The following is a 22,926-nucleotide window of genomic DNA, read 5'->3' on the forward strand; positions in this document are numbered from 1 at the left end:
TCCAGGTTTACAGGAGTCAGAATTCTCCAACGAAGGTTACTGTCTTTCACCAACTATGCTCTTAGGAGGTCCTCCAGAATGATCAGAGTCAGAATGAGTTTCAGGTTTAATATCACTGATATATGCTGGGAAATTTGTTGACTTTGCAGCAATAGTACAATGCAATGAATAGAGAAAAAAAACTATGAATTACAGTTAGTATATATATATATAATAGTTAAATTAAATAAGTAGTGGCAAAATAGAAATAAAAACTTAGTGAGGTCACGTTCATGGGTTCAATGTCCATTCAGAAATCGGATAGCAGATAGGAAGAAGCTTTTCTTGAATCGTTGAGTGTGTGTCTTCAGGCTTCTGTACTTCCAGGCAGTGACACGCACTTTCAAAGCACATAGTTTACTTTATCACCTTTGGTGAGGCAACATAATTTCCAATGCTGTTGTGCTGCCTGCATTTGGGCAGGTTGTGCTTTAGGTTCAACAGCAACACCATTGGCAGATTCCCAAATGCCATGGTGGATAAAAATGCAATAAGTACAGTGAACTGCTACAAATGACACAGATGCAGGCTGATCTGTTGACTTACTCCAGCAATTTGTATTTTAGCTCCAGATTGCAGCAACTGCAGTGCTTATTTCTCCATAAGTTTACTAGGAACATTTGTGGGATCTAAAAGCAATTCCAACTTTTCCTCTAGAGTTCCTAGAAATTGATCGCTACCTATGACAATAATTGTTTTATTGTGCTCACATGAACTTCAAGAGGACCATAACTTGTCATGGTCTTGCGTGCGTCAGTGACCTGGAGAGCTATTTGGCTGGAGTCAGGGCTTTAGGCTTTGGTTTTTGCCAAACAGATCAAAGGGTCGAGGCCGGATTAAGAGTGGTCTACCAGTCCTCCAGGTTTAGGGGTTCAGCTCTGGGCTAACAACCCCGACTGATCAAACTTTTAGCTGTATTCATGTGTATTCATGTATGGTTGAATGACAATTAAACTTGAACTCGCTTGGGCTCAGTGATGGTACCAATGCGCGTTTTTTTTTGCTGGTGGGGGGGGATCGTTGCTTGCTGCCGCTTATGCACGGGAGGGGGGAGCTGGAGGGGACTTTGGGGTTCTTACGTTCAACTGTCGTTCATTCATTGGGGCACTTCTCTGTCTTCATAGATGTTTGCAAAGAAAAAGCATTTCAGGATGTATATTGTATACATTTCTCTGACATTAAATTTGATCTTTGAACCTTTGAACTATGTCTAAAACTGATGGACAGAGGACTTTACCTTTTTACCTCAGCACAACTGCAGCATTTGCCTCAACAATTGTGAATAAAGTCCAGCCAACCCATAGCAACTGTTTTCCTTTCCACAGCCACCTGCCTCATTTCTCAAAATCCAGCAACTGAAATTCTCTGCTCCGTCCACATTCTTGTACGGGTCAGAAAGTTGGCACATGACAGAGCGACCTTGCCAAACTGTTGTCATTCCACACCATGAGCGTCCAGAAGTCCCTCTGTATTTGCTGGCCATGAAAGATCTCCAGCCACACCATTCTCCTTCAGCATCATCAAGAGGACATGGCCACAATCATCATGAGCAAATGTCAGAGATGGATTGGGCACCTGATGAGAAGAAAGGCTAACTCCATCATCAAGACAGCACTTAATTAGACGCCTGAAGGGCAGGGGAAACACAAGAGACCAACGACAACTTGGCGCTGTATCGTAGAGGCAAAAACGAGGACCATGAACCACACCTGGGGCACAATAGAGAAGATGGCCAAGGACAGACGGGGATGGAGAATCGTCATTGCTGCTCTAAACACCAGCCCGTAACAGGCAGTAAGTAACACCAGCCCGTAACGGGCAGTAAGTAACTAAGAACGGCGCAACAGCGTAATCTGACCAGTGCACTTGGTATGTTCCATTGTTTCCGAAGCTCAGAGTACATCACATACTTGAACCTCGAACAAACAGGCACTAAGCTTAAGTTGCATAAGTCGTTGGCAAGGCCACACCTGAAGAACTTTGTACAGTTTTGGTCACATTGTTTTCGAAAAGATGCAACTAAGAATTGAATTGAATTGAACTGACTTTATTTCTTACATCCTTCACATACATGAGGAGTAAAAATCTTTACGTTACATCTCCATCTAAATGCGCAATGTGCAATTTATAGCAATTTGTAATAAATAGTATGTACAACAGGACAGTCAATATAGCATAGAAATACAATTATATCAGTGTGATTTAATCAGTCTGATGGCCTGGTGGAAGAAGCTGTCCCGGAGCCTATTGGTCCTGGCTTTTATGCTGAGGTACTGTTTCCCAGGTGGTAGCCACTGGAACAGTTTGTGGTTGGAGTGACTCTGGTCCCCAATAATTGTTTGGGCCCTTTTTACACACCTGTCTTTATAAATGTCCTGACTAGTGGGAAGTTTACATCTGTAGATGCACTGGGCTGTCCGCACCACTCTCTGTAGAGTCCTGCAATAGAGGGAATTACAGTTCCCATACCAGGCAGTGATGCAGCCAGTCAGGATCCTCTCAATTGTGCCCCTGTAGAAAGTCCTTAGAATTTGGGGACTCACGCCAAACTTCTACAAGCATCTGAGGTGAAAGGGGCTCTGTTGTGCTTTTTTCACCACACAGCTGGTATGGACAGACCACATGAGGTCGTCGGTGATATGGGTGCCGAGGAACTTAAAGCCGTTCACCCTCTCAACCCCAGATCCATTGATGTCAATAATATACATGCACACACATTTTTTACTGTAATTCACATTTTTTTTCTATTATTATGCATTGCAACATACTGCTGCAGCAAAAACAACAAATTTCACGACATATGCTGGTGGTATTAAACCTGATTCTAATTCTGATGTGAACCACAAGTGCAAATGGAAGACAAATGCCTTTAATAGTTTTGCTGAATGTGTAAGGGTTTGGGTCTCCCTTGCCCACAATCCTTGAATGGCTTCTGTATTTCCACCGATCAAAGACATGTGTTTTTATAGAGTTGTCAAACTTCCAACAGTGCCAAGAGGTGCAGCACTGTTTCTGACCGTCTGTGAAGGGGGTGCGAAAGAAACATTGCCGTCTCCTCCCAGGGGTGTGGCCTGGTTCATTCCGTGCTACCCTAGGAGTGGCTGTCAGAGACAGAAATGAGTGAATTCCATAGATTCCAGCAGATTATTTGTCTTTTGGAAATGTGAGCAGAGCAGAAAGCTTGTCCCAGCTGCTGAGTCATTTCTGTTATTCCTTGAACCCGTCACGGTCAGGGCTGCGCTGCTCTGTAATTTCAAACCTAAATCTGTTTTCTAACCCACTGCAGGATGAGTATATTTTTGGTTAACTCATGATTCTATGAAGACGTTGTAAAATAACCACCAGCATCAGCATTTGCAGTTCAATTAATTCAGACGAACGTTGTTAAAAGTTCTGCTAAAAGTTCATTTGTTCATTAGGTGCCATGTCGTATGACAAAGGCGATCATGGCCTTTCCATAACCATGAATGCTCTTGACAAATTTTTCTTTTTGCAGTGAATGTTGCCTCCATCAATCCCAGTTGATCATGGATTGTCCATCCTAGCTGTCTAGACACGTAAACGAGGGCAGTACCATATGGACAGCAAGCTGTGCCCATGTAGCAAGCTCCCCGTCTAGATGCAGAGACCGACACAATTTGACACCAACGGCGTCACAAGAATTTCAGTTCAGCATAGAACTCAACATAGGACTGCCTTAGGGACTACAGCTCCAAATCTTTCCTTCAGGGTTTACTCCTGAACCCTTCTCCATGAGTGGGTATAGCCGCAAGGCAGAGGAGGTTTGAGGTCAGAGTTTTTGTTCTCCTAGATGAGCTGCCATTCATAATGGCAAGCCCTATCTGCCCAAGCAACACTAACAAAATGCTGTGTGTGCTGCTTGGATTTCCAGCATCTGCAGATTATCTCCCCATAGTCCCTAAGTGACTGGATTTAAGGCACCAGTAAGCCACCTTTGCCGCTTCCCCTGTCAGTAGAAATGGTTCCACCGGACGTAGTAGCTAGGCCACACATGAAGGCCAGGAGCTGGACGTGGTTGTCAGAGGCTATTTGAGTCACACGCCAGCTAGTGGGAGCTTGGCCCCACTACCACTCCCAGCTATAACAACCTTTGCAAACACGAGGAAATCTTTCACCACCCCACGAGCCTCTGGGTCCAACATATAATTTTCTGTAACTTCCGCCACCTCCAATGAGATCCCACCACTAAGCACATCTTTCCCTCTCCACCCTCTGCTTTCCACAGAGATCACTCCCTACGTGACTCCCTTGTCCATTCGTCCCCCCCATCCCTTCCCACCGATCTCCCTCCCGGCACTTATCCTTGCAAGTAGAACAAGTACTACACATGCCCTTACACTTCCTCCCTCACCACCATTCAGGGCCCCAGACAGTCCTTCCAGGTGAGGCGACACTTCACCTGTGAGTTGGCTGGGGTGATATACTGCGTCCAGTGCTCCCGATGCGACCTTCTATAAATTGGCGAGACCCGATGCAGGCTGGGAGACCGTTTCACTGAACACCTACGCTCTGTCCGCCAGAGAAAGTAGGATCTCCCAGTGGCCACACATTTTAATTCCACATCCCATGCCCATTCTGACACGTCTGTCCACGGCCTCCTCTACTGTCAAGATGAAGCCACACTCAGGTTGGAGGAACAACACCTTATATTCCGTCTGGGTAGCCTCCAACCTGATGGCATGAACATTGACTTCTCTAACTTCTGTTAATGCCCCACCTCCCCTTCATACCCCATCTGTTATTTATTTTTTTTATTATTATTAATTTTTTTCTCTCTCTCTCTCTCTCTCCTTTTTCTCCCTCTGTCCCTCTCACTATACTCCTTGCCCATCCTCTGGGCTCCCCCCCCCCCGCCCCGCTTTCTTTCTCTCCGGACCTCCTGTCCCATGATCCTCTCATATCCCCTTTGCCAATCAACTGTCCAGCGCTTGACTCCATCCCTCCCCCTCCTGTCTTCTCCTATCATTTTGGATCTCCCCTTCCCCCTCCCACTTTCAAATCCCTTACTATCTCTTCTTTCAGTTTGTCCTGACAAACGGTCTCGGCCTGAAATGTCGACTGTACCTCTTCCTAGAGATGCTGCCTGGCCTGCTGCGCTCACCAGCAATTTTTATGTGTGTTACTTAGTTAATTTAACTTTTTTAATACAGATATACTTACTGTAATTTACAGTTTTTATTATGTATTGCAATGTACTGCTGCCACATAACAACATATGCCAGTGATATTAAACCTGATTCTGATTCATAAAAATACAAGACAAAATTCAAAATCATAATAAAGACAAACATTATATACAATAAAATGTGATCAAATATACCAAATTATATAAATCTAATCAACATCAACAGGCAGTAAGTAACCCTATAAGTAGGTCAAATTTAAAAAGTAGAAGTGTTTCGAAAAGTTCCACAGTGCCAGCCTGGTGTATCTCAGTCGGTAGAGTATTCCAGATTATTGAAATCACCACCACTTAAATGCTTGGCTCTAGGAACACTCAGCAAACCAGTACTCGTGGATCTAAGATTACGATTAGCAATGTAAAGGGATAGACACTCTAAAATATATGAAGGAGTTCGACTATTCAGAGCCTTATGTGCAATTAAGAGCATTTTTAAATTTATCCTCAAAGACACAGACAGTATAATGGTGCCCAAACCGGTGAAATGTGCTGAGATCTCTACCCTCAGGGGCTACTTTGTTAGGTAAACCTGTGCACCAGTTCTTTATTCCAAATATCTTATCAGCCAATCATGTGGCAGCAACTCAATGCGTAAGAGCATGCAGACATGGTCAAGAGGTTCAGTTGTTCATACCAAGCATCAGAATAGGGAAGAAATGTGATCAAAGTGACCTTGACTGTGGAATGACTGTTAGTGCCAGTGCGGGTATCTCAGGAACTGTTGATTTCCTTGGATTTTCATATATACCAGTCTCTAGAGTTTACAGGAAATGGTGTGAAAAAACAAAAAATATCTGGTGAGAAGCAGTTTTTTGGGTGAAAATGCCTTGTTAATGAATGACTTCAGAAGACAATGGCCAGACTGGTTCAAGCTAACAGGAAGGCGACAGCAACTCAAATAACCATGCATTACAATTATAATTAATATATTGTTTGAGAAAGTAATGCTGTTGGTAAAATGTAACCTCACTGACACCTACAACAGTGGTGTGCAGAAGAGCGTCTCTGCGAGCACATGTTGAACAAAAATCTGAAGTGCAAAGGGACTTGGGAAACCTCATGCAGGATTTCCTAAAGGTTAATTTGCAGATTGAGTCTGTGGTGAGGAAGGCAAATACAATGTTAGCATTCATTTCAAGAGGACTAGAATATAGAAGCAAAGATGTAATGTTGAGACTTCATAAAGCACTGGTGAGGCCTCACTTGGAGCATTGTGTGCATTTTGGACCCCTTATCTCAGAAAGGATGTGTTGAAGCTGGAGTAGGTTCAAAGGAGGTTCACGAAAATGATTCCAGGATTAAACAGCTTGTCATACGCAGAGCGTTTGATGGCTATTCACTGAAATTTAGAAAAATGAGTGGAGACCTAATTGAAACCTATCGAATGGTGAAAGGCCTTGATAGAGGAGATGTTTCCTGTAGTGGGAGAGTCTAACACCAGGTGGCACAGCCTCAAAATAGAAGGGTGTCCTTTTAGAATGGAGTTGAGGAAGAATTTCTTTAGCCAGAGTGGTGAATCCGTGGAATTCGTTTCCACGGGCAGCTGTGGAGGCCAAGTCTTCACGTATATTTAAGGCAGAGGTTGACAAATTTTTGATTGGTCAGGGCATGAAGGGATATGGGGAGAAGACAGGAGATCGGGACCCAGAGGAAAATTGGATCAGCCATGATGCAACGGCAGAGCAGACTAAATGGGCCAAATGGCCTAATTCTGCTCCTTTATCTTATGGTCTTCTGGAACCTTGAAGTGGATGGGCTGGAGCAGCAAAAGACCACGAACGTGCACTCAGTGACCACTTCATTAGGTACGGGAGACACATGATAAAGTGGTCACTGAGTGTAGGTCCTATTATATCCTTTCGCAATCTTCCTCACTATCTATAACTCCTCTTCAACTTTCTTGTCATCTTTGTCACTTTGTGAGCGAGGTTACATTTTACCAACAGTGCTACTTTCTCAAACATTATATTAATTCTATGAAGCAATTATATTAATATTTCAATTGCCACCCACCATTACAATGACATATTATCAGACAATTCTGAAGATTAGGAACAGAAAAATCAAACGAAAATAAGAGAAAATACACAAAGGGAAAGAGTGACAAACACATAGAATAGTTACTGACTGATAATTAAGTGGTCGATTTGTAGTATTCAAGTTTAAATTGCACCACCAGATGACAGTCACGCCTGGACATTAGCTCTTGGCATTGCTAATTAATTTTCCTTGCTTTCTTTCCCAAATACTCGCTTCTTGATCAGATTTTAATCTCAGATTGTATATTTTATGGTGAACGCAGCAGGCCAGGCAGCATCTCTAGGAAGAGGTACAGTCGACGTTTCAGGCCGAGACCCATCGTCAGGACTAACTGAAGGAAGAGATAGTAAGAGATTTGAAAGTGGGAGGGGGAGGGGGAGATCCGAAATGATAGGAGAAGACAGGAGGGGGAGGGATGGAGCCAAGAGCTGGACAGGTGATTGGCAAAGGGGACATGAGAGGATCATGGGACAGGAGGCCCAGGGAGAAACACAAGGGGGGGGGTGGACCCAGAGGATGGGCAAGGGGTATAATCAGAGGGACAGAGGGAGAAAAAGGAGAGTGAGAAAAAGAATGTGTGTATAAAAATAAATAACGGATGGGGTATGAGGGGGTGGTGGGGCATTAGCGGAAGTTAGATAAGTCAATGTTCATGCCATCAGGTTGGAGGCTACCCAGACGGAATATAAGGTGTTGTTCCTCCAACCTGAGTGTGGCTTCATCTTTACAGTAGAGGAGGCCGTGGATAGACATGTCAGAATGGGAATGGGATGTGGAATTAAAATGTGTGGCCACTAGGAGATCCTGCTTTCTCTGGCGGACAGAGCGTAGGTGTTCAGCAAAGCAGTCTCCCAGTCTGCGTCAGGTCTCGCCAATAGATAGAAGGCCACATCGGGAGCACCGGACGCTGTGTATCACCCCAGCCAACTCACAGGTGAAGTGTCGCCTCACCTGGAAGGACTGTCTGTCCGCCCGGAGGAAATCCACATGAGTATGTATTCTGACCCCTTTTCTTCTTTTCTCTGGTCCTGATGAAGGGTCTCAGTCCACACCGTCGACTGTACTCCTTTCCATAGATGCTGCCGGGCTTGCTGAGCTCCTCCAGCATTTTGTGTGTGTTGCTCAAATTTCCAGCATCTGCAGATTTTCTCTTGTTTGAGAAAGTACGGGCTGCAGTGGGAATTGAACTCCAGTTGGTAATCACTGGCGCTGTAAATCAACGTGCTAGCTGCTACGCCTCTGAGCAGACCCACAGATGATCATTCCAACTAAAAGTGGAGGAGGGGAATTGGTTTTGATGGCAGTGCTCTGAGAGCTGTTAAGACCTGATGGGCGGAATAGCCTCCTTCTAAGTCATAATACAAGGTAGAAGAGAATATAAGATAAGCTCTCCTCCACTCATGGCTCACTGCAGAGTAGGCCATTGGGTGTTCAGTCCACAGGTAGTCTTGATATACTCGCTGTGGTTAGTGACCTGTTGTTGGGTCCTCTCTGCTTTGCCTTCCACCATCTGTTCTTTGAGCCTTGGAGACCTTTGCTGGACCTTAACCTGTGATGCTGTTTCTAGATCAGGAATGATCTGCACATGCAACCAATTAGTTTCTGAGTCCCTTAGTTGATCATTTCAAGTATTCTTTGTTTGTTGGTAAAGGGGTCGAGTGATTCTTCAGAGTTGATAATTATTGTGGACTACAGGATAATGCACGCACTGACGATGCTCTGTGTCTCTTATTGATGGGGAGCTGTAGTCTGTCAGTGAGCCGCCCTCTTTGCAAGGTCTTTGATTCCTTCAGCAATGATTTTCCTGAGGGAGTGTTTCCATTGCTGTCTCAGGCGAGAGACCAGGTTGATGGGGACGACAGACCAGATAGGGCTTTGATTAGTCCAGCAGTGACTAAAGCCCCTCACATGCATTATGGATCGGGGATTACTCAAGGTGAGTAGCACTACTTGCCTCCCCAGCATCCAGGACATCTTCAAAGAGCTACCCCTCAAAAAGTTGGCATCCATCATTAAGAACCCCATCAGCCAGGACATGCCGTCTTCTCATTGCAGGATGAACAGGAGCCTGAAGGCACACACTCAATGATTCATCGACAGCTTCGTCCCTTCTGCCATCAGATTTCTGAATGAACATCGAACCCATGGACACTACCTCACTATTTTGTTGCACTACTTATTTAATTTAACTATTATATACTGTAATTTACTGTTTTTATTGTTATATATTGCAATGTACTACTACCGCATAACAAATTTCACCACAAATGCCAGTGATATTAAACCTGATTCTGATTCAGCTGTGAGACAATTCATTGTAGTTTTTACCGATCTGGGTAAAAGGAGGTGAACCCGTGAACGCCACCTCACTAAGTTTTTTTCTTTTTATTTTCTTTTTATTTTGGACTGCTTATTTAATTTAACTTTTATTTGAAAAAAACTATGTACACTTCTTACTGTAATTTACAGTTTATATTCGGTGTCGGAGGCTCAAAGTTTTCGGACGGATTCAAGAGTCAGCTGTGGTCGGGTGCTTCCAGGGTGCTGCATCGGCAAGTTTGCGGCGCTGGGAAGAGTTTCTCCCTTCTACCATCTGCGTGAGATGATGGGACTTTCGAGAGACTTTGAGACTTTTTTTAACCGTGCCCATGGTCTGTTCTTTATCAAATTACGGTATTGCTTTGCACTGTTGTAACTATATGTTATAATTATGTGGTTTTTGTCAGATTTTCATTCTTGGTTTGTCTTGTGTTTCTGTGATATCATTCTGGAGGAACATTGTATCATTTCTTAATGCATGCATTACTAAATGACAATAAAAGAGGACTGTGTGTCCTCATAATCTAATCTAATAACCTAATATCATTATGTATTGCATTGTATTGCTGCCACATAACAACAAGTTTCACAGCATGTGCCAGGAGTATTAACCCGATTCTGATTTGCCCAGCTTCATCTGTTTCTTCCAGTGTCCGTCAGTCTCCATCTCTCCATTGGAACATGACTTACTCACCTCTTTCCCTCAGCCCTGCTCCCTTCATCTATGCTTCCCCTCTCCCTTTTATCCTCTACTGTTTACTCTATCCCCCAAAACCATAACTATTCATTCACGCCAAGGCTGCTCCCTGAATGAGGCAGCTGTCAGCTTAAACAAGCTAACAAATGTCATTTACAGGGATCCAGTAGCTGCTGTTGGGTGGCTATATAAAGCACACAGAGCATTCTTTGAAATACGTCTTCGCTTATGCTAGAAGTATTAGGTAAAAATGACTAGAATTACAGAGATGCTTCAATGTGGAGTTTGTATGTCATTAAAGCTATCTCATTACTTTGATTCATTTCCATACACAAAACATACTGTAGATCTGTTAACCTGTTCTACAAAACCTTTTGAATAACTATAGGTTACCTTCACTATATACCTTTTGGTATTCATCATCATGATTATGTTCCATGTTGTATGACAAGGCAATTATGGTCTCACCACCTTCTTTCGGTATTGAAACAATTCAGTGGCTTTAACAGTAAACAATGATAATGATTTGTGATTTGCAGAATATTTTTTAATCCTGATAGTGCTATTTTGACAAAGCCTGGCAACGTGTCCAGCCATTGACATTCTTTATTATAAACTTGAGGAGGTTTATATACACAAGGAAGTATTCAGCTTTGATTTCGGTTATCAATATTTCTGACAGTTAACTTTTAGCTTAACATTTAACTTTTGGGTGACAGTGTGGAGATACACCTCTACTAAAGGAGGTGTAAGGTGCTCCTTCCCTCCGCTAGTCTGCAGGTCACCCTTGGGCAAGGTGTAGCACCTGCTTAGCCCCCATATCATGATCATGTAAGGCCATGGGAGCAGGTGGTGGATGGTTGTACGAGCAGCTGGTGCATATCAGAAGTCCTGGTTATGCAATCACTGACGCCAGGCAGACAATCTCTGAAGAGTATTGGTAACAGCTGGGGTCGCCCATCTTGAAAAGACACTGCCCAGAAGAAGGTAGTGTAAAACCACTTCTGAAGAAAAATTTGCCGAGAGCAATCAAGGTCATGAAAAGACCATGATCACCTATGTCATACGACATGGCACATAATGAACAAACGAACTTTTAGAAGCCAACTTCTTAACATCAATCTGAATGCATCGAATTGCAAATGCTAATGCTGGTGGTTATTTTACAACATCTTCATAGAATCATGAGTTAACCAAAAATATTCTCATCCTGCAGTGGGTTAGAAAACAGATTTAGGTTTGAAATTACAGAGGCAGCTCACCCGATTGTGATGGGTCCAAGGAATAACAGAAATGTCTCAGCAACTGGGACAAGCTTTCTGCTCTGCTCACATTTCCAAAAGACAAATAACCTGCTGGAATCTATGGAATTCACTCATTTCTCTCTCTGACAGCCATTCCTAGGGTAGCACAGAGTGAACCAGGCCATACCCACAACTGCCACACCCCTGGGAGGAGACTGCAATGTTCCTTTCGCACCCCCTTCACAGATGGGCAGAAACAGTGCTGCACCTCTTGGCTCTGTTGGAAGTTTGACAACTCTATAAAAACACGTCTTTGATCGGTGGAAATACAGAAGCCATTCAAGGATTCGAAGCAAGGGAGACCCAAACCCTTACACATTCAGCAAAACTGTTAAAGGCATTTGTCTTCCATTTGCACTTGTGGTTCACATCAGAATCAGGTTTAATACCACCAGCATATGTCATGAAATGTGATGTTTTTGCGGCAGCAATACAATGCAATACATAATAATAGAAAATAAAATGTGAATTACAGTAAATAGATATACATATATCTAATAGTGCAAAACTAGAAATAAAAAAGCATTGAGGTAGTGTTCACAGGTTCAATGTCTGTTCAGAAATCGGATGGCAGATGGGAAGAAGCTATTCCTGAATCATTCAGAGTGTGCCTTCAAGCTTATGTACCTCCTTCCTGATGGTAGCAATGAGAACAAGGCATGTCCTGGGTGATGGAGGTCCTTAGCGATGGACACCACCTTTTTGAGGCATTGCTTCTTCAAGATGTTCTGGGTACTAATGAGGCTAGTCATGGAGCTGACTGAGTTTACAGCTCTCTGCAGCTGATTTTGATCCTGTGCAGTAGCACCCCCGCCCCCAGCCATTACCAGACGGTGCTGCAGCCAGTCAGAATGCTCTCCACGGTGCATTTGTAAAATAAGACGAATTTGTAGAAATTCCACAGAGAATTGGACAAATTCAGCCAAAATACTGCTTGGGAAGATTGGACGTCCCATTGCTAAACTGTTATACTTCCAAACAGTGTTGGCATGTTAAAATTACTCACAAAATGACTAATTTCCATCACTGCTTTGCTAACTGGTGGTCTTTAAATACAGTGGTGCAGAAACTGGCATGCGATGTATCTACAGGTTTGAAATGACACAAAGGCTTAACAGCAAATGGGTAGAATTGAAGTCACAAAGCTTATTTAAGAATTCACAAGGATTCAAATCTTTAAAATTCTGGGCACAATGCTTTTTTATTATTAATCAGCCTACTTTCATTGACTACACATGTTTGCTGTCCACAGTAACAAATGTTACAACAATACAGTGCGTTTTGGCGAATTCCAACACTGCTTACATAACGATATGACCCACAGAGGAATTACATGCCTTTGAGCAAGAGTTAGCTGAGCACTGTTTACGCACTTAAACGGACTTAAACAGAATTCCACGCAGAGAACACTTATAAAACCATTTGGTGAAGCTTGGTAAAGTTCAGATTAATCATGGGTACCACACCTTGTTTAGACACAAACACATACATTCATTCCCGTTCATGGTGGTCGTTACAACATGTCACACTGAACAACACAGCTTTTCGTCTGCTTCAACAAAAGCTGGCAATTTCTGATTTAACTGAATACCACAGACTTTCCTCTACACTACCACACTCATATTTTATTAACTGGCTTGAGTTCACTTACCTTTCTTTCTAATTCCTTTCACAATTCCCCTAAACAAGCTCTAGTGCTTACTACCAGCAGTCTATATGCTTTAGGAAAACTTCCTGAATCACAAGATTAAGAAAAATCTCTAACAGGTGAATGCTGGGAAGCAGGCCAAAGGTCATCTTTTCAGCGTCAGGGATCAAATTACAGATTGAACACTGCCAGGCTAACCAAATACAGCAGTGTTAAGGAATAAGCAAAAACAGCCCTGCCTTAGAGATCAGTTAACATTGTGTTTGCCTTCTGTTTTACACATTTCTCCAATTAAGTTTATTAGTATCACGCATTTCTCTTAATAAAAAGATAGGCTAACAGTTTCAGTATTACTGAGGTATGGTGAATAAAATACAGTGGATTTTGGTTAATTGGACCATCAGTTAATCGTGGCAGCTGTTTATGTGAGACAACTCTTAAAGAACAAAAATGAAATTGAGAAAGGAGCCAGAACTCCCTTCGTTTATATGGGACATTATACCGTTTATTTGGGGCTGTTACCGAGACCGTTGCCAAACAGTTTCTAACTAGCGTCAGTCATGTGCACTTGCGCGGCCATTAGACACTACAACATGCTTTGAGGAGATAGTTTTAAAATAACATTAGTGTGTGTTTTTGTGTTCAAAAAGCAGTGATTTTTGTCACAGATAGTTGGCAAGAAATAAGCTGTAAGACGATCCAGAACTGTTTAGTTAACTGCATTTTCAAGCATTCAAGCTTGGAGATGCCAGAAACAGCTGGGGGTGAACTTCGACAAGTTAGTAATTACAAGAATTTGAAGGTATCGACAATCATCTTGAATGTTATAATTAAAATTAAGATCTTGAGGATGCAGTCGTCATCAGCATTGTATGAGGTGGTCCATTATCTGCACTAGGTGTCTGTGTTGACTTTGTTCACTTATAGTCAAAAGAACACGACGCAGATGAATTCCTCCATCAACAAATATTAGGAACTAATGCACAGTTTTATAGTACTGCAGTAGTACTGGTAGTATTCTAATTTGTTCTGTATTTCATTTAAATACATAAATGGTTACTTGGTTAAACGGTAGTTTATCTTTTTTATACCTTTCAATTATTACCATGAAACTTTGGCTAATTGAGGCAGCCGCTTAATTGGGACAAAATGTACTGGTCCCAATGTGTCTCAATTAACCAGAATTCGCTGTATTTGTTTTTGCATTGAAAAATACAACATCTTTGCCAAGACTCCAGTTTCCTGCTTTTTAATAAATCCTTGAAATACATATGTAACCTTTATCATTTTTCATATTGTTAACCAATAGCAAGGAAACTGATAAAAGAAACACCTAACTTTGGCTCCCATTAGAAAATCTTCTCAATAAGCCCAACATGTTAAAAACTCCGTTATCCGTTTAATGCTGTCATTATGTACACATCAAGGTGACACAAAACTCAATCGATCCTGTGAATTTGAAGCTACTAATATACAGGATGCTGGGAGAAGCTTCAGTACCTTCTTTTAACCATCAGAGCAAGTTAACATCAAGGAAATGCATCTGGTGATTCCACAAAAATGAACCATCAATCCTCCGTCCTGACGAAGGGTCTCAACCCGAAACGTCGACTGTACTTCTTCCTATAGATGCTGCCTGGCCTGCTGCGTTCACCAGCATTTTGTGTGTGTTGCCGATGTTAAAAATTGTTTAATATTTCACATATTTAAAAATGACAGTTCTGATTAAAAAATGAATAAATATGTAAGAATAATCATTTGTATCTTTCACTGTAGACATTACCTGTCTTGTTCTGTAATTCAATGCATTCTTAGGTTAGACTATATTTCATGTCCGAATCAGAAAGCTGACATACAGTAGTTAAGCATAGAATAGATAATGTTACTCTCCCACCGTTTGGAGAAGTTAATCTTTGGTAAAGAGGCACCCTACGAAGAAACCTGTTTACTTCTTGCATGCACAGAGATTCAGTTTTCTGAAATTTTTTAAAATTACATTATCCACCAAGCTTACCTCGTATACCAATGAAACATCACAGCTCTCTCAAAAGGTGGTCTTCTTCCATAAGCAGATTGGCACAGTGCAGAATAGAGTAATTTCTTCATTTACAAAAGTGATACGTTCCTAGAAAACTTTTCATTATGAATATGTCAAAAATTAAAATGTAATGCCCTGGTTCATATTTTTACTGTTATGCTGTATGTATTTCACTTTGGCAGTTCTATATGACCAGTCTATCCTGTTTTCATGCTTGTTTGGGTTGCTGTCGAAGATAAGGGATAAGAGTGCCATCCAGTTGGGGTGGTCGGATTTGGGCTTGGAACTTTTGTTCAAGAGGAGATGAAGGGAGAAGATGCTGGGGAGAACCGGCGGTAGCATACGATCCAGTGAGAGAATCGTTTGTTCGAGATCGATTGCGAGCAACATTCGGAAGGTGATCCATGCTTTCACGTTGACCGAGGGCCCAGCACGTGAGTGACAGAGAAGTTCAAGATCAGCTCCAACTTGTGCACATTTGACTGTTTAATTAGAATGGGCCCTTTTCTTTTTGTTATTCCTTACTAACCCTTTAGTTAAGATTCAGAAATATAATTCCTTTAATCGTATGCAGTGTGCTGTCTGTTATTTCGTGGCATTAATTTGTAGCAAATGTCACAGCACCCACACAAAACAGGGTTTGGGGTGGGATCGAGCGCACCTCAATCTCACACGTTTCGTGGGGCTGGAGGTTGTCTTCCCTAGACTTATGCAGCCAAGGAAACCAGCGTGTTTCACTGTATTTCAAAAATCAAAATGGCTGTACAATACATTTTGTGTATTCGTATACACAAAAGAATGGCACACTGTATGTATTCTAAACAATCAGTGGCAGTATAAGGAAACTTGGTATATGTTTGTAAATTAAGGAATTACTGTACTCCTTTATATAAATTCACCTTTGAGATCAAAGGACAGCATTTATTGCCCATCCCTCTTTAGGTCAAATACAGGTGAGGAAATCTGTTCCTGATTACAACTTACTGACTTCCCTAGGCTGATGATTCACCATTCCTCTCTGATGACATTTAGGGGAAATAAAGTAGTTAGAGCAAGAATGTGCACTTGACGGGGTCCTCAGCATATACTGTGAACGGTGGCTTGGTGCAATGACCAGGGAATGAGGTAGCTGAGCCCTGAATGGTATGTCTACCAGATACAGCAAAACCAACATAGGGGTAAAATTAACCTTGGCTTCGCAACTCTATGGTAAATGAGATCTACACTGCCATCACAGAATATGGTTTTCAGTCAATATAATTAATAGCACAAGGTATCAAGAAGTGACTGAAGGCACTGAGACCAGATTATATCTCATCTGTAGAAACACTTAATTTTCCAATTTCAGGTAACTGTTACCTCATGTGTTCTCCCCTTTTTCCCCACCTGCAGTCTTTCCATTTTTGTTTCCTTTCTCAAACCCCTCCCCTTCCAGAACCCCCACCACCCAACCTGGGTCCATCCACCTACTGCCACACACTTCGCTCACCAGATATCTGCCCTTCATCTCTCCCATAATGAGTACCTTACGTATCAGACGCAGCACTTGCCACCTTGGTGTTCCTGCTTATCTCTGTCCAGCAGATGTCTCCACCCTCACCCTCCACTCTTCCCACCTAGCTCCATCTGCCTTTTTCCTTGTATGCTTCCACCTTTGGCTCTGTACCTCAACTCCATCCCTCATCTGTCCCAAACTTGCTCCATCATCCTCTGACCCTCCTCAGTCTACCTATCAACTACTGACCTGCCTCACCTCTTTATATCAGGTAGCTTCCCTTTCCACTACCAGTCCCGATGGAGTTCAAAGTACATTTATTATCAAAGTATGTGCAGTGCATACAACCTTGAAATCCAACTCCTTACCGTCAGTTACAAAACAAAGAAGCCCAATAGAACCTATTAGAAAAAAGACCGGCAACACATCCAAAATAAACCACAGATCCTGCAAACAACGAAAGTGGGCAAATAACATTCAGAACTGAGGTTCACAAAAGTGGGCCCACAGCCACAAAGTCAGTCACAGCCGATCCAGGAGCCCATTAGTTGCCCAGCGGCCTCAATTCGGCCTGACACCCCGACCTTTTCAATCAGGCCCGGGGCTTAAATCAGCCTAACCTCGGGCATTCCTCATTCTCGGACCTGGCCCTTGCCACTTCGATACGTTTTCCAGCCCGGCTGCCCCAATTCGGCCCACACCCGACCTTTACAATATTGCCTGGTGCTTAAGTTGGCCAAACAGCTGGTCGTCCCTTGCTCTCAGGCCCAGACTGCACCACTTCAACTCTGCTTTGCCTCAGTTCTGGCGCTCCAAATCGCCCACAGGTCTGCTCCAGCAGTGGGCTAAACACTGGTTCATTCCTTGCTCTGGGCCTGGGCCAGAAACATCAGAAATTCCTTTCCACTACAGATGTCCTTCAACCTGCTGAGTCCTTCAGTCTGAGTTTTGCTTTACGCCAGCTCTAGTAATCAACACCAGAGCCACATCTAGAGTCAAAATGTTCTGGTACAGTAGAAACTACAGCACAGAAACAGGCCTTTTGGCCCTTCTTGGCTGTGCCGAACCATTTTCTGCCTAGTACCACTGACCTGCACACGGACCATATCCCTCCATACACCTCCCATCCATGTATCTGTCCAATTTATTCTTAAATGTTAAAAAGAACCCACATTTACCACCTCGTCTGGCAGCTCATTCCATACTCCCACCACTCTCTGTGTGAAGAAGCCCCCCCTAATGTTCCCTTTAAACTTTTCCCCCCTCACCCTTAACCCATGTCCTCTGGTTTTTTTCTCCCCTTGCCTCAGTGGAAAAAGCCTGCTTGCATTCACTCTATCTATACCCATCATAATTTTATATACCTCTATCAAATCTCCCCTCATTCTTCTATGCTCCAGGGAATAAAGTCCTAACCTATTCAACCTTTCACTGTAACTGAGTTTCTCAAGTCCTGGCAACATCCTTGTAAATCTTCGCTGCACTCTTTCAACCTTATTAATATCCTTCCTGTAATTTGGTGACCAAAACTGAACACAATACTCCAGATTCGGCCTCACCAATGCCTTATACAACCTCACCATAACATTCCAGTTCTACAAAGTACAAAGCTGTTGTTTATATGACAATCAGGAATGCCGGGCATTGAGGTGCTGGCTATTCAGCTTTCCACAGGAGGTCTCTGCCGCCATCTTTCTGCAGATTTCATCCCACATCAAACAGATATCAAGCTAGCACTTGAGGAACTCAGAAACACAAGAAAAACCCTGCAGATGCTGGAAATCCAAGGCAACATACACAAAATGCTGAAGGAACTCAGTCGATCAGGCAGCACCCACAGAAAGGAATGAACAGTCAACGTTTTGAGTTGAGACCCTTGTTCGGGACTGGAAAGAAAGGGGAAGATGCCAGAATAAAAGCTAGCTTGAAGAAGTCTCTGCCTAACAACTACCAGCACATCACCTGCAATACTAGGAGCCTCGATACATGCGACCACTGCTGTGCCAGCATCAAGAATGTCTACTGGAGCAGAGCGTCTCTTGCTCACAGTTTGGCAAACCTGGCCACCTGGCTGTGATCCTTCAGGCAGAGACTGAAGAGTATGGCGCCAGTGAAGAGAAATGCAAAGAGCTGGATGGTTGAGATGGACCAGCGAATTTGGGATTACTTTGAGTCAGTGAACCAGACCACGTTCAATGATTTCTCAGCAGACCTCAGCGAATATGACACTGTTATCAACTACATAAGGACAGACATGGATGAGTATGTACCTACAAAAACACTTTGAATCTTTCCCAGCCAGAAGTGTGTGGGAAGGGAGGAAAGATGTTTGCTGTCTTATTGTTCTGCTGAACACTGTGAGCATGTTAGGTTAGCATGTTGGTTGTGAACACAAACAACACATTTCACTGGATGTTTTCATTAACGTCTGATAAATAATTGAATCTGAATATGAATTTGCTGAGGGATAGACATGTGGTGTTAGGGCTAGCAACACAGTCATATCAGAAGTCCAAGTGCAACCTCCGGAAAGCCACTGCAAGCAGAAATGAGCCAACTTTGGACTAGAATCACAGATGGACACTTGACAGTGGTGGTAGGGTTTACACTATATAACTACCTACAAGATGAGAGCTGGTAGCATGAACAACTCATCACTCCTGGATAAGCTCACTGCCTTTTATGCACACTTTGAATGGGGGAGCTTGTGACGAGAGCCCTCGACAAGGATGGTTTGGCGATAATGGCTGGAGTATCCAAAGCAAGGCTCAAGACACGTATCAAACTGGATAGAGAACTAAGCACAAAACAAACACTAGGCGTTATCACTAGTAGGGCTTATGATTGAGCATGGAACCTCAGTTCAGGTGTTCTTTAAATACTCAATACCCAAAATATGATTGCCAATTAGCAGGACCGTCTCAAACCCTGAAAGGGGCCGTGCCAGGTATCCATACTCCGGAGAGTAAGAGCTTCGAAACCCCAGAAGCTGGTGTGGTTGGGAATGTCTTGTAACAGAACTATGACACACCCACATGATCAGCCACATGATCACTCACATCTCCATTGGACTCTGTAGCTTCAGTCTCTGAGGCAGGCATCCAAGGATATTTCAAGAGGTGTCTGGTCCAAACAGCGTAAGGAGCTTGTATGTTCTTCCATTGACCGTGTGCTCCAGTTTCCTCCCACACTCCAAAGGAGTAGGTTAATTGGTCATTGTAAATTGTCCCATGATTAGGCTAGGATTAAATCAGGGGTTGCTGGGCAGCACAGTCAAAGGGCTGGAAGGGCTTATTCCGTACTGTATCTCAATAAATAAATAAACATTGTGATCATTGAGGGGGGAGAAGATGGCAGCGCGATGGCAGCGTCCGCAGCCACTTCGGTGGTGATGTCTGTTATCTGTCAAGTAGGGGACCGTGCACAATTCTGATTTGATGGAGACGGACGTGAGAGTACGGAGGAACATCTGGAAAACTTCGAAATGCCCTCTTCGCTGCCACTGCTACTGTGTGGTAACCGGAATCTCCGGAGCTGAAGGCCCCGAAATCCTTGGCATTGCGTGTTTCAGCGGCTGGGGAGAGGTTGAAGCGCTTGGCAGAGGATGGCACTTGGGAGGCTGTATCAGAGAAGCTGGTCGGAAGCTCAACGTTTTCGGATGGATGGACTCAGTGTCGGCTGTGGTCGGCTGCTTCCAAGGTATCAGCAAGTTGATGGTGCCTGGAGGTTTATGGCAGGGAGTTTCTCCCTTTTGCCACCTGCTATCGGGGACTCGGGAGTCGATCGACTCGGGACTTTGAGACTTTTTTTTTACTGCGCCCATGGTCTGTTCTTCATCAAATTATGGTATTGCTTTGCACTGCTGTAACTATTTGTTATAATTATGTGGTTCTGTCAGTGTTAGTCTTTGGTCTGTCCTGTTTTCTGTGATATCACTCTGAAGAAACATTGTATCATTTCTTAATGCATGTATGCATTTCGAAATGACAATAAAAGAGGACTGAGTGTTCTCATAATCTAAAAAAAACCAGCCAACTGAGTGGTAGAATCTGTATAAGAGGAGGATGTTGGGAATATCGAGAGAATAGGTTACAGGGAAAATTAGTGGGGAACCATGAATGGGCTGAGATTTGGCATCAATGGGCTGGATAACCTCTTTCTATGTCACCCAAGCTCCAATCTGCCAATTAATTTTGCTGACAACACTACATTGATTGGCCTTATCTCAAACAATAATGAGGTAGCCTACAGGGAAGAAGTCATCTCCCTGACACGGTGGTGTCAAGAAAACAACTTCTCCCTCAATGTCACGAAAACAAAGAAGCTGGTTGTGGATTACAGGAGGAATGGAAACAGGCTAACCCCTATTGACATTAATGGAGAGGGTAAGCAGCCTCAAGTTCCTCGGCATCCGCATCACCGAGGACTTCACATTGTCTATACACACCAGATGTGTGGTGATAAAAGCATAACAGCGCCTCTTTCACCTCAGACGGTTGAGGAAGTTTGGCATGGACCCCCAGATCCTAAGAACTTTATACAGGGGCACAAGTGAGAGCATCCTGATTGGCTGCATCACTGTCTGGTATGGGAACTGTACCTCCCTTAATCGCAGGACTCTGCAGAGAGTGGTGCGGACAGCCCAGCACATCTGTAGTTGTGAACTTCCCATGATTCAGGACATTTACAAGAACAGGTGTGTAAAAAGGGCCTGTAGGATCAGTGGGGACCCAAGTCATCCCAACCACAATCTACTCCAGCTGCTACCATCCGGGAAGTGGTACTGCAGCATAAAAGCCAGGACCAACAGGGTCCGGGACGGCTTCTTCCACCAGGCCAAAAGAATGATTAACTCACGCTGATTTAAGTGTACTCTATATTACATTGACTGTTCTATTAATTATAAATTATTATAAATTACTATGATTGCACATGGCACATTTAGATGGAGACGTAACATAAAGATTTTTACTCCTCATGTATATGAAGGATGTAAGAAATAAAGTCAATTTAATTCAATCCAAAGCAATATGGAAATAAAATGACATTTGCCACATCATCTTATTTCTGGCCAATTCATACTCGTGCTTCCAGTTTGCAATTCATCAGTAAAGCAGTATCCAGAGAACAATTTTTAATTCCACTGTGAATTTAAAACTTGTTCATGTTCAGTTTTAGGCACAGCAGATTTAATCAAAATTGTCTATACTACACTGTCCTCTAGTGGCAAACATATAATATGGTTTTATGTTTTGAACTACACTGTAGTTCATGGTGAAAATTATGCTATCACTTGCGTATTTTATACTAACTAGATTAAGTTTGTCCGGTGAACATTCACGTTGTCACATTTGCTTTCTAACACTGGCTGGTGTCAGTGTTGGTTCTTCTTGGTTGAATGCAGGACTCACTACATTATACTTTTAGAAGGTTATCCCTCCTTTATCCTGTTGATAATTACAAAATGCACTTCATGTTGGTAATGCCATTGATACCAAGGGTAGGTGGCTCCTCATTTGAGAGATGCATTGCCTGACACTTCAGTGGCTCAAACTTGCCACTTGTCAGCCCATGACTGAGTCTTGGCTGGTTCCAGCTACATGCAGGCACAAGGCGTCAAGCTTTGGGCTGATCACCAGGGGGCGCTGGATCCCTCCAGGCTCCAACTTTACTCCTCCACTGGAGGAATATTATGAGTTGACTATTTTCACCAGGGCCTTGTTTTGTTTCTCCAGTTAAGTTCCTTCTTGGGTGGGTGAGCGGGTGTGTGTGTGTGTTGATGGTGATGATTATGATTCTCAAGTTCCCTACAAACAAATCCTGCAGTAAAGATTCTTTGTTCAACTCCATCTTCATCTCTGGTCTTCTCTACGCCCGGCAACCACCTTTATTACACAAGTTACTTAGTTTACTGACAAGTTGTGAACAGAATTCAGACTGTGAGACCATCAGTGAACATCCTCACTTGTAAACGTACCATGGAGTTTCTATGAGAAGCAGACTAAGATATTTTGGCATGGGACACAACTTTCAGGAACCTCTACACTGAGGTTATGGGACTGATATGATTGACTCTGATGTCTACAATGGTATTCCTTTGTGAGGTTTGACTCCAGCCACTGAATTCAGTCCTACCAGGTCTC

The 22,926-nt window shown here is 43.1% G+C and overlaps 1 protein-coding gene and 1 long non-coding RNA gene across 14 annotated transcripts in view; one reads left to right on the top strand and one right to left on the bottom strand.

Annotated features, from left to right (window-relative positions):
* Positions 1-13,243, top strand: part of LOC134359049 (uncharacterized) — a 67,433-nt gene extending 54,190 nt beyond the window's left edge. Inside the window, exon 4 of the long non-coding RNA XR_010021016.1 lies at positions 9,752-13,243. This is a non-coding gene — a long non-coding RNA (uncharacterized LOC134359049). The remainder of the gene's footprint in view (positions 1-9,751) is intronic.
* Positions 1-22,926, bottom strand: part of LOC134359048 (uncharacterized) — a 279,403-nt gene that overhangs the window by 213,908 nt on the left and 42,569 nt on the right. The gene's annotated exons all lie outside the window — the stretch shown is intronic.

Source organism: Mobula hypostoma, chromosome 19, assembly GCF_963921235.1.
Source record: "Mobula hypostoma chromosome 19, sMobHyp1.1, whole genome shotgun sequence".
Classification (NCBI taxonomy): Eukaryota; Metazoa; Chordata; class Chondrichthyes; order Myliobatiformes; family Myliobatidae; genus Mobula; species Mobula hypostoma.